The sequence below is a fragment of the Canis aureus genome, chromosome 36 (assembly GCF_053574225.1).
Source record: "Canis aureus isolate CA01 chromosome 36, VMU_Caureus_v.1.0, whole genome shotgun sequence".
In the NCBI taxonomy this organism is placed as follows: domain Eukaryota; kingdom Metazoa; phylum Chordata; class Mammalia; order Carnivora; family Canidae; genus Canis; species Canis aureus.
This window is the reverse complement of record NC_135646.1, coordinates 17,965,588-17,977,844: the sequence shown is the minus strand read 5'-3', so window position 1 is coordinate 17,977,844 and position 12,257 is coordinate 17,965,588. Positions and strand designations below refer to the sequence as shown.

Genomic DNA, 12,257 nt, shown 5'->3' with positions numbered 1-12,257 from the left:
TGAGAAAATGGAGGCGTCATGAATTAATTGAGGTCACATTATTGCATATGGGCACAGCTGGACAAAAACTCCCACTTTTTTGGTCTCAGGCCCGTAAGTACTCTTTCCAGTACTCCAACATCAAATAAGGAAGGTGATATTCGAAGATGAAGCAAGAAGAGTGGAAGGAAAGAAGTATTTTAACTTCTGGTCCACCCCAATCTTCATTAGTCACTATTCTCCACCTAATTATTTAAGCCAGAAGCATTTCTTGTTTTCTCCACCCATCCGCCAACAATATGCAATAAATCACTAAGTTCTGACAGCTGACCTCCAAAATATGTCTGGAATACATTCTCTTTTTCCTGTCTTCTCTGTCACCACCTTGGTCCAAGCCACCATTGTCTCTTAGACCACTGCAAAAGCTTCCCAATTGGTCTCCTGGCTTCAGCACTAGCCTACCTACTGTCTATATTTAGCAGACTGGCCAGAGTAATATTTTTAAACAAAAATTACATCTCATTTCCCCCCTATGTTAAATTCTTCACTGGCTTCTAGTTTCACTTTACTCTAGATTTAGAGTAAAATCTAAACACTGTACTCAGGCTCTGCACGGCATCTTGGCAACTCCACCAAGATCACTCACTCTTCCTCTCACTGACAAATCCAAGCACACCAGTCTTCTGACAATTCCTAGGATGTGCCAAGCTCATCCTGCCTCATGACTGTTGTGCAAACTCTTCCATCTGCCTCGATTGCCCTTCCCCAGGTCCTTGCCTATTTGGCTCCTTTTCAACCGTCAAATTTCCTCCTCATGAGAGACTGCTCCGTGACAACCCAATTTAAGTAGCCACCTACTTCCCATCCCCTCCTGTTACTCTCTACTACATCACTCTGTTTATTTTTTTCCTAGAGATGATCACATGTACATATTTTAAATGTATGTAGTTATTTATTGTCTCTTCCTCATTGCAATAGGACCTCCATGAAAACAAGACTCTCATTTGTATCTTTGTCACTGTAGCCTCAGGGCCAAGCCCAATGCTTGGCATACAGCTCATCCTATCAATTCTACCTCCAACATATATCTTAAATGTATACTCTCTTCCCTGTCTCCACTGTCATGATTCTGGTTCAAGCTAGCATTATCTTTTCTTCGGACTAATGCAATAAGCTCCCAATTGGCCTTCCTGCTTCAACTCTAGCCCAGCACCAAATATTTATGGTGAAATAAATAAGCACATCATTGTGGGAATCATAATAATATCTAAAAGAAATGGAAATCTGGACCCTGAAGGAAAATCACTTAGTTTTTTCTCCCAAGCCCTGAAAGAACATCAAACAATTCTCACCAGGTTTTGATACTTGAGTGATAGAGTATGAGCCATTTTATTCAAGCTCAGCTGAAGAACAGCATGGAGAAGAGAGCGTTCCATTTTTCTATCTATGAGCTACTGTTCTAGTCACATGCATGGAGTTTCTAGGCTCCAAAGAATGAAGCAAAAGGAAAAAACTCAATCGCAAACGCCCATAAAAGTAATAATAATTTAAAAAGATCTTCACAATCTCAACCCTGACCCTGACCACATCAGAAAAGACTAATCTGGAGGCTTTTCTCTAATACCTCTACCTATGAGGTTAGGGGTGTTGTAGATCCCAGAAAGAAAATAGGAGCACTGTTAATTAAAGAGATAGCTCAAAAGCTTTCATTACACCTTTGAACTAGTACTAAGAGGATTGTAGCTTCCGATTCCATTTCCCCACTGTCAGACCCAGAAATGGCTTCTCAGCCAAGAAGTGACGGAGTAGAACAAAGTGCACAATCCCTGATGCCAGGATGCCACTTTAATCATGCCAGGTCTGTTATACAATCTTAACTTGAACCCCATTGATTTCAAGACACCCCAGGCACTATCCAGAATACACTGTCACACAGAAAGTGCAAATGTGTGCACAGATGGACTGTGGCACCTGGTTGTGTTTGAGGCTGTGGATGCTTGAAACAGGTGTAGTTCGGGCAACAAGTACCCACCCCTTGCCTCATTGGAAGTGACTTGGAGAAAAAAATCTTCCCAAGGTGACAGAAATAATTATATGGCTTTGTCTAGAACTGACAAAAAAATACATTTGAATGGCACAAAGCAATTAAGGCTGCCCCCCTCCCAACAAGTTAGTGTGAGGCAATTGCCCCAGGTTGAAAATCCAACAGCTAACATAGGGAATCCCAGCACCATCTTGGTAGCACACGCCCCTTCTCCATTTCTCACCACCCCCCAAGTTAATTCAGCCCGGGTCTGTGAGGCAGCCTCTGGAAGTCCTGAGGTAGTGTTCTAGGTATCACCGCTTAGTTTCATTTTGGTTGTCTCCCCATCCCCCCACAAAGCTTTGTGGGCTGGCCTTGACCTGAAATCCATCCCCGTAGTGAAACCTCAGAGCTTAATCCACTAAGTCGGTCTGGCTTTGAGCCCCAGAGAAAATGGGATTTCTATAAAATGTTCACTTTAAAGAGAGATTTGCTCCCTTCACAGCTCCTTTTCTGCGTCACACACCATTAACTCACAAAACGCTGGCTATCGGCTGAGGCAGAGACTCAAGCTGGTTATGCATAAAGGGGCGAACTCCCGCATTTGCTCTCTCTCTTAATGAGGCTCCATTTGATTCTCACATGCTGGGGTTTTCTGCCTCAGAATCTGCATCACAAAACATACCAGTTTGCTCACTTTCTTGTCTCCCTCGAGTATCATAATTTGACACAGTGACAAAAAAAAACATGGAGATTCCATTGTGAGTTTGATTCCCCGCCATTTCTCAATGCTACAGAAGCTTCAGGAAGGCTCAGCTCACAGCCCAGCATGAACGTACACGCTGAATCAGGAGCCCGTGCATTCTTCATGGGGAGTTTATGTCACGCACCTAAATCCCCAGAAGCATAGAAACAACCACTGACTTGACGTCAGGGGACCCCCTCCTTGCTACTCAGGAGTATGGTGGTTATTTTCTGTTAATCACCTCCCCTCATTCATTCCCCACTGTTCTCTGTCCTCCCTGTGCCCAAGCAGTGTGATCCCTCGTGGACAGCATCATTCGGGCTCCTTGACAAGGAGAAGCCCTGCAGGAGATCACTGACAGGGAGAGAGCGAGGTCAGGGTAGTCCTTCCTTCACTCCTCAGCTTTAGCATCCCGCCTCCTGAGTAGCTGTGTCCCTCCAGAATTAAAAATACACACCAGAAAATCCCTCTTCATAGGCTCCAGCTCTTACTTGATTCTTGTATAACATTTCCTCTCCTTGCCCTTCCGTCCTCCCTGGGCCTCATCATCCTTTAATTGTCCCTTAGTTGTGCCCATACTTGTGCAAATGGTCCCTCCACTAAAGGATCTTACCTTGAACCTCTGTGCCGATTCTGTGTCCCTCTGATGCAGGTAGAACCACCTGTCTTGGCTGAAAGACCCATCCTGGCCCCCAGAATTCTGGTTTTAATACTCAGAGAACTGTGCCTTAAGTCACTTTTGCTACCCATCTGGTCTGTTCTAGTAAATCATTTCTGCATCCCTCTGAGATCCTATGATGGCCCCATTCTGTCAACACAATGTTTGTCTTCTGATCTTCAGCCTGGTTCCTGGCCTGGGCACCCTGCCTGGTACCCTAGACCTTCCAGAGCTTGAATCCTGCTTTCATCTCAGGATAACTTCTCCTGCCCCAAACCCTGGCACCAATATGCTCACCTGGTCACCTGAACACTACCTGCTTTTTGTTTCCTTTCTGCCTTGTTTTATTACTATTGATTGTATATCCATTAAGACAATGGCTTACCATTTCAACCAGGATGACCACCTATTATTTTGTGATACTCTCCAGACAGCATTTATTAACTGTTTCACTGGACTTTCAACCCTAGATCCACCTCCTAGGATCAGATTCTCCTCTCATGTGGCATCATCCTAATGTTTATCTGTGCATCTCTGAAGACAACTGCATGCCAGGACAAGCACTGAACTTTTCCCCCATATTTTTTAGATACTATGTCCAACATGCTCCTTGATCAATTAATGACAATTTACCACAATCTCATTGACTAACACCACAATCTAATTGAACCCACATCTGAGTACCAACCAGTCAGTGGCAGTCCCATAACTTTTGAGGGTCCACCAATTAGTAGTAGAGTCACTCCAGTGACAATGCTGAAACCTAGCCAGTCAACAAGACTTGCTTCCCCAAAACATACTTTTAAGTTTGATGTCAACCAGGTACAATGTCTGTCACCAACATAATCTCAGAATAATCCCTGAATCCAAATCCTATTTTGTTCAGCAGGCTACTTTGCTCAGAGAGAAGATGGCTAACCAGTATACTCTTTCTTATCTAAATAATGAATTCTGTTTTTTTGTTTCAGTTATTGAATGCTGATACCTTCCCTCCACAATATAAAATAACACCTTTTAGCAACCTAAGAGTAGAAGTAATCTTCCTTAGTTTGCTAGAAGAACTATATCAGATCTCTAGTAAGTATCATACTGACTGGTGACATGATGCTGGTGTCTCCACTGAAGGCAGAAAAAGGTTGCCCGCCCCCACTGCTATCATTTCAGCATGAAAGGTAATGCCAGGGCAGTAAAATTAGACAAAGAAATAAGGAATAAATATTGGAATTGTCATAATTTGCCAGGAAACAATTGTTGACCAAGAAAATCCAAACTCCTCAACTTGGAACTGTTTAGAACCCAAACAAAAGTTTAGTGAGGTGGTCAGATACAAGCTTAACACAATATTAACATTAATAGTAATTGTTAACCTTTATTGAGTGCTTATAATGTGCTGGGAACTCTTCTAAATGCTTTGCAGGTTTCATTTAATCCAACTCTCACAATAGCCCTTGAAGTAAGTACTATTATGCTCCCTATTTAAGACGTGAGATACAGAAAGATTGAGTAAATTGTTAAGAACAACCAGCTTATACATGAGAAGTCTGAGATTTGCACCCAAGCAAACCAATATCAGGAATTGTGCTCTTAACCGCTCTTACAGTGGTCTCCAAGATTTTTTTAAAGACTTTATTTATTCATGAGAGACAGAGAGAGAGAGAGAGAGGCAGAGACACAGGCAGAGGGAGAAGCAGGCTCCTCATAGGTAGCCTGATGTGGGACTCAAATCCAGGACCCCGGGATCATGCCCTGAGCCAAAAGCAGATGCTCAACCTCTGAGCCACCCAGGCGTCTTGGTCTCCAAGATTTTTATTCATGGATCCCATGAGTAAAGAAAGACTGAGCAAACATCTGCATTATATGCATATTTTTTATTTTTAAATTATATACACACATGAAAAAACAAACAAGAGAAACGTTTAAAGGAAAAGATAAAGACAAACCAAACAATATTTTCAAATAAATTTTATCTTACTATTGGCGAAAAAGATCCCTTCAGCTCTCTCTGAATTAGCACAATCGTGTAAAAGAATATGTCTCTTGATTTTTTTTAAACGTAGAGTGTTGATACTTAGAATCAGACCCTTTGTTTGCTCTATCACCAAGGCTCAGTTTCTTTTGACACAGCAGGTAACATCTGTGAAAATAATTGCATTGGGGAAGCTGAAAAAGACAGGCTTTTGATTTACATAGGTAATTTGCATGGTTTAAAAATAAGAGAATATTCATTTATTACTGATATAAAGAATTCTTTTTAAACCCAACCTTCAGTTGATTCCTGTTACTCTTCAGATGGAGACAGACATTCTCACATGATGTTGGCCCTGATCTCCTTTAGTCTCAAAGGACCCTCTCCTACTCTGCTTTTCATTGACAGTGAACTGTTCCTTCAACAAGGTATTCTTCTACTATCTTCCAGTTTAAAGGACTTCATCTATGGTCTTCCCTCTGGAAGTTCCAAACCCCTGCCCCCCAACCTCATACGGCCCCCAGCTCTTCCTTATCCTTCAGACCCATCACTTCTCCCCATCGCTTCCACCAGTAAGGACCAGACCACTATTATGGTTCCCTTCACTTAGCACAGATGATAGTTCTACTCTACATGGTAAATATGTGTCTTTCCCATAAAATACTAAGTTCCCCCAGGCTAGAACCATCTATTTTGTTCACCATTGTATCTTCAGACTCTCACACTATGCTTGAGCTTTTGGTAGGTTTTTCAATAAATAATTGAATTCGTGGCCCATTGAATTCATTCCTATTTGTGATGCCAGCCTGGACATGGGAAGGTTAACAAAACATTCCTAAATTAACTCCCCTTCCAGAACACTTGTAGAAGCATGTGCAGACTCCTACACACCCCTGGACATTGGCTAGCCACTGTGCACTTCCAATGTTGGTTTGCTTCTACTCCTGTGCCAAAGATTGAGGTGGCAAGACAATAACCAACTTTGACAGCGTGGGTCTTAGATGTCAGAAAAGAAGTATGGATATTATCAATGCATGAGATGTATGAGCATGTTACTTGCTGTATTGTTGGGGTGCCTGGGTGGCTCAGTTGGTTAAGTGTCTGCCTTTGGCCTAGGTCATGATCCCAGGGTCTTGAGATCGAGCCCTGCATTGGGCTCCCTGCTCAGTCGAGGTCTCCTTCTCCCTCTCCTTCTGTGCTCTCTCCCTCTCTCGGGTAAATAAGTAGAATCTTTAAAAAAAAAAAAAGACATTAACTTGCAAAATATATAAATACACTGAACTTGGTGATAAAGCATATTTTAAATATATCAACTTGTTCAATAGGTGCTGAGCCTGCTTTCCCCTAAAAGCAGTGCCCAACACAAGGACTTGGATGAAGGTAATTTATTTAGGAGATAATGACAAAAGTTGAAGCAAAGGAGAAGAGGGAGTGAGACAGGCAAGGAAAAGCCAATATAAAGGTGCATTCTCGAGGTTGTCACTGGAGGCAACGGGGGTTCCAAATGGCTAGGAGTTCTGGAAAGTATAAAGAACACCTCCTCAAAATGTCTCTCAAAGGACAGAGGCAGGGCGTTTCTCTGCAGGTTTCCACCTCACCCTTGGTTAGGGCTAACCCTCTGGGCATGATCTTCCCTGTACTTGCAGGCTGCACAACTTCGACATCAGCCTGAGTGCCACCCACAGACGTTCAACGTGATAGTAATAGAGGAGCAGTGAACAAGGGGCTCTGATTTGTAATTGTACCCAGTCACCAGGAAGGAAACTTCTAGGGCAGCACATTTCATACAATAATCAGGAATTCAGAATAGGAAATGCAGACACTAGATGAAGCCACTCTTTGTCTGTGATGATGATCATGGCTTTGCTCAAATTGACAATTTAAGTTGGCAACGCGGATGACTACAGAGCAGGCTGCCCAGAGTTTCGTACTGAGATGCACTGATTCGGGTTCTCCCATGAGCCTCCTGACTACTTTTTCCTTCTTGATCAGGGGGAGCGACAATTTGCAAGCACCCCAGTGAATAAGGTCAAGAGCAGTGAAGAGAGGCCATTTCTTGCCCATGATTTGTGTTCTTCGTAGGTGACTGCACGCAGGTGAATGACCGACACCACCCACGAAGAGTGTGAGCACAGCACCAGGCTTTGAGAATTACCACCTTGTGATGTGGTTCAATGTCCCGTGGCTCCAACCTGCAGCTCTGTCCTTCCCTGTCTCCCTTGCCCTCCCCACACCCCACGGGCCCCTTTGCAGCCTGCTTGCCAAGGCAGCAGAACAACCACACTGTCGGATGGAAAGGCCTCCTGATGATACTCTGGGCCCTTCCTTTCTAATCCGTGGCTGGGCTGGCCACCACCAGTGGGTGCAGTCACCACCCTCAGCCCCATCTCCCACCCCACCTCCCCAGAGACCACTGTAGCCCCCAAGGGACCACACATCCTTCAAAAAAAAAAAAAACACGTCATAACCTCTTTGTGTTTGCCAACACTTCAGAGATCTCTCTCATAGTCTCTTGTGCTACTCACTTGACAAGTATTAAAAATCGCAAGCCCATCCCTTCCCCTCAGGTGATTAATGTACTTCGGCCTTTCTGCAAGCGCCAAGTGCTCTTCCTTCAGGCACAACATTTGATAAAGAAATGAATCCTTGACATTATTAATTCCCTGGGCTGAGATTTTGTTTAATAACTGTTCTGTCAGTGATAGATCTGAAGAGGTAGTGTGCGTGTGTGTGTGTGCATGTGTGTGCACATGTGTGTGTGTGTCTGTGTGTGTGTGTGTGTGAGAGAGAGAGAGAGAGAGAGAGAGATGATAGAAAGAGAGTGGAGGAGAAAGGGGAGGATAATTTGATTGTGGCCTAGACATTAGGCAGCCTGGCATTACAAAGCACCTCTTTATCCCGAACCCGAGCACCAGTGTGACAAATCACGGCTTTCTCCACCCCCCACCTCTGTCTGATTAGGCCCAAGCCGGCCAATCACAGCACATGAGTTGAGAAATATTTCCTCCTTGACATTCTGGAGAACAATCCCTTGCTGAAGAAAAAAAATACATTATAAAATAAATGGAAAAGCATCAATCAGCTACGAAAATGTATTCTACTGGTTGGAGGCAAGTGATGTTTTCATTTAAATGGGACTGAAGGCAGAGAGGTTTGATTTTTTACTGAGACACCCAAGCAGAGCAGGGAAGTATTTGCATATACACTCCTACCCTCCCCCCCCATGGTCCTTTCGTTCAGCAGGATGGACCAGGAGGCAGTTCTCGGGGAGGCGGCCTCACGCGGTGGCCAGGGAATCACTCCTCCCACTTGGTGTGATTTGGATAAAAGTGCACAAGTCATTTTATTGCCAACAGTCTTTTTCTCTTTCTCTGTCTCTGTCTCTCTCTCTCTCTCTCTCTCTCTCACACACACACACACACACACACACACCTTCCTCAGATGGAAGAAAAGTCAAATTGCAGAAGAGGAAGCCTCTTCCCCTCTGGAATGCACCTCAGGCTGGGTTTTGGGGACTGGCTGGGAGCTTTCCTTCGGGAGAAGCAGGCCCGGCTGCTAAACCCTCCAAGACTGGATAGGGCCTGCCTCACCCAGTCCCGCTCAGTGATGCCCCGAAACGTTTGTCAGCCCATCTCCCCCTTCCCTTCCCTCGCTTCTCATGGCATCACCTTCAACCCTCCTCCTGTCCCCACAGATGAAGAAGTGGATGCATTTATATGACTCAGAGGTCTGTGAACTCAATCCGGGGGGTAAATAACTCACTGAATGAATGAGATATGTCATTCCCAGGCTATAAAAATGACTCAGTGCCTCCCTTTGCCTAATGGGGCCTCGCGGCCTGGTGCGCTCCAGTCAGGGGGCTGCAGCCCCAGGGTGGTCAGGCCCTCCAGCTCCACCTGTGTCTCTAGGTGAGCAAGAAGGCCCGGAACCACTCTGAAGGGCGTCGGCCTCCTCCAGGATCATAGAAATATATACATTTATATCTATTTCTTCCCACTTATGATACACCAGCATACCTACAGAGACTTTTATTTCATGAATTAATAACAAAATACAAATATGCTACAGTTTTCATTTTCCTTTCTTAGTTAAAGGACAGAAACTTCCACAACAGAATTATGTGTATTGAGTTCAGCCTGGACTGGTTCTGGGTAAAATAAGGAGGAAAACTAAAGTTATCAGTAACTTTTCCCTGTCTTCCTCATCTTCCTGTCACCTCCTTCCCCCCCAGCCCAGCCTCACCATTACGCGCACACACACACGGGCGCACACACACACAGAGGCAAATACCTGGCTCACCCCTAGTCCAAATCACCCATTATGGCTCTCATAAAACGGTCCCCTTTATTATCTCACTGAGGTCACCTCCTAGGACATTGCAGAGAGGCCAGACCTTACAGGTGCCTTCCTCCTGTCAAAAGTCAACCCAGTCCTCTCTTTGGTTACATCTGCTTTCCAACCCTCAGACCAGATCCTGTCTCCTACTACCTGAAATCCATCCAGACTCTGCCTCCTTAGCACCTACCCTCAATATATCTCAATATTCAATATATCTTCAATTTTTTAAACAAAAAATATTTTGTTTTTTTCGATCTGTTCATTTTTCCCAGCCAGTACTCTGAGTTCCAGTACAGGCAAGACCCTTGTCTGTGATTACACAGACCACATGCACACACACACACACACACACATATACACACTCCATCCAAAAATGTTGCATTGCACAGAGCCAGTGTTTTGTAAATGTTTGCTGTTAAGTCTTATCAATTGCAAGTCCTATGAGAGCCCCAGGAGGAAGATATTTGGAGGCAGACGAGAGTTTGAAATCAAACCAAAAAAAAAAAAAAAAAAAAGAAGGAGGTATTATCATTTGGCAAGTTCCACAATCATTCTGATGCTTGGTGTTCTTGCATGTTAAATGGTGATAATAAGGCCTTGCGCTGGGTGAGTGTGGGAATTAATAGGATGGGGTATGTAAGGAGCGAGCAGAGTGGCTGGCACATGATCAGCTCTCAATGAAATATGGTTCGCAGAAATCACATCGTGTTGGCTTCTTTGTCCTCACGGGCTGGCCTTGCTACCAGCCCAGGACTCAGTTCATGGATTGCTAGGGTGTGTGTCTGGGCTCACATCAGTATGCACGCCTCCCTGGCACATCCTATTTTCAGCATGGCTACCTGGTCATGTTTTCCCATCCTTCCACTCTTCCTTTCTTTCTCTCCTAATTTTGCCTTTGAAAAGCAGTCACGCTAGCACAGTCTCTTCTTTCCAAGACACACAAGAAACATTAAATATTTGGAAACCCTTCATTCATGACATCAGTCCAGGGTATGAGACAGGCTTTCGGGGAGCGGGTGAGAGGCTGCCATAGGAGCACCTGTGCCTGGTAACCATCTCCCTGGCAACAGAGTTCCAATGGCCAATGGACGTTCCTTTTGAAGCTCTAACAGAGTTTTTGTTTCCAAAGCATGTCTGCTTCTCCTACTTTGACTAATCAACATTACATCTTTCAATGTGTGTTTAAGTGAAATAATAGATTACTGCTCAGCCACAGTTGAATGACAGGGGGGTCAGATGACTCTCAGGAAGAAAAGGCAAACAACAAAATCTACAATGGATTTTGTTGAAAAGGAAAAGCTTATAAACCATTCTTTCTCTCTCTGCCTGAATTCACTTATAAACAATTATGTTTCAAAAAATGATCTTTTGAATCATGAACCATTCTCCGAGCTCATGAAGACTTTGGGGGTGTGTCCCCAGTTTTTCAGCGTTTTTTGTCTGCTTAGAATACTTGAAACCTTCCAAATAAATACACCCCTGCTTGGCTCACAAAAGTAACACTTATCACAGTGTCCAATGTCATGTCCGAGTGATTCTTACAACGCTGTTTTTTGAGATTCTGACAACTATTTTGGATTGTGCCTTTTGTTTCTGGCAGGAAAGGTTAAGATGTATTTTCAAAGATACATTCATTTCTCAGGTATATATATATATTTTTTTCTCTCTCTCTCTTTCCTTTGGAATCTTTTCCTCAGCCTTAGAAACTTCTTAACAATTCTGTAACACCTGGAATTTGTCTGTGTCTCCTCTTTATCCTTTTGTGTCAGGACCAGAATTCCTGATTTGTTCTAATATACCTAAGGTCCTCATCCACATTTGATTAAGATATTTAAAATAAACAGAGATCCTACATTCAAACGTGTCATCCATTTGTTTCTGGCTGGCTTTGTTCTCTAAATCCTTAACTACTTTTGAAAAGGTAAAATAAGAAAGTGGAACCAGTTCTGTCTTGTATTAAGTTCTAAATATTTAAATGGTAATTCTTGACTTTTGAGTCAGAATGGTATTCATTGTCTGGCAAGGAAGGATACAAAAGAAGCCACGTGCTTGATTTTATATGTTATTAACATGTGCTGAAAATACATTTGCTTTTGTCTTGCACAAACTCATTTTGAAGATGATTAACAGAATGGATTGACACTGAATTTTTTTCTAGGCATAAGGAGGAATAATTCTAAATTGGGGGCAGCTGTATTAACAAGTAGGTCTTTCCTAGAGTCCTAAAAGTCACCACGAGGTGGCACACTAGCACAACACGAAAAAAAAAAAAAGGAATTGTGTCCCAGGGGGCCAACTCGCAGTCTCTGTTAATGCCTTGATTTTCCACTTACAAGCAGGAAAATGCCATGGAAACTTTTGTTTTCCACTTCGAGGGAAGGAGGGGGGTAGGGATGGGGGGAGCACCAAGCCCCCTTCCACCGTGTGTTGTGCGCTGCCCCATAACCACATCTGGACATTATAAATCATTGCATTGTTGGAATCCAGCATTTTCTGATCTTAGCAACAGCCCCATTCTAAGCAAAAAAGAACCAGCATGTTCGGTTTA

At 43.6% G+C, this 12,257-nt stretch overlaps 1 long non-coding RNA gene across 1 annotated transcript; it reads right to left on the bottom strand.

Moving 5' to 3' along the window:
* Positions 1-5,349: 5,349 nt before the first annotated feature.
* On the bottom strand, positions 5,350-10,775 carry LOC144305772 (uncharacterized). Its single transcript, XR_013372836.1, has 3 exons — positions 10,549-10,775; positions 6,428-6,601; positions 5,350-5,539 (listed from the first exon to the last, which is right to left on the bottom strand). It is a non-coding gene; the product is annotated as an uncharacterized LOC144305772 (long non-coding RNA).
* Between the last annotated feature and the right edge of the window lie 1,482 nt (positions 10,776-12,257).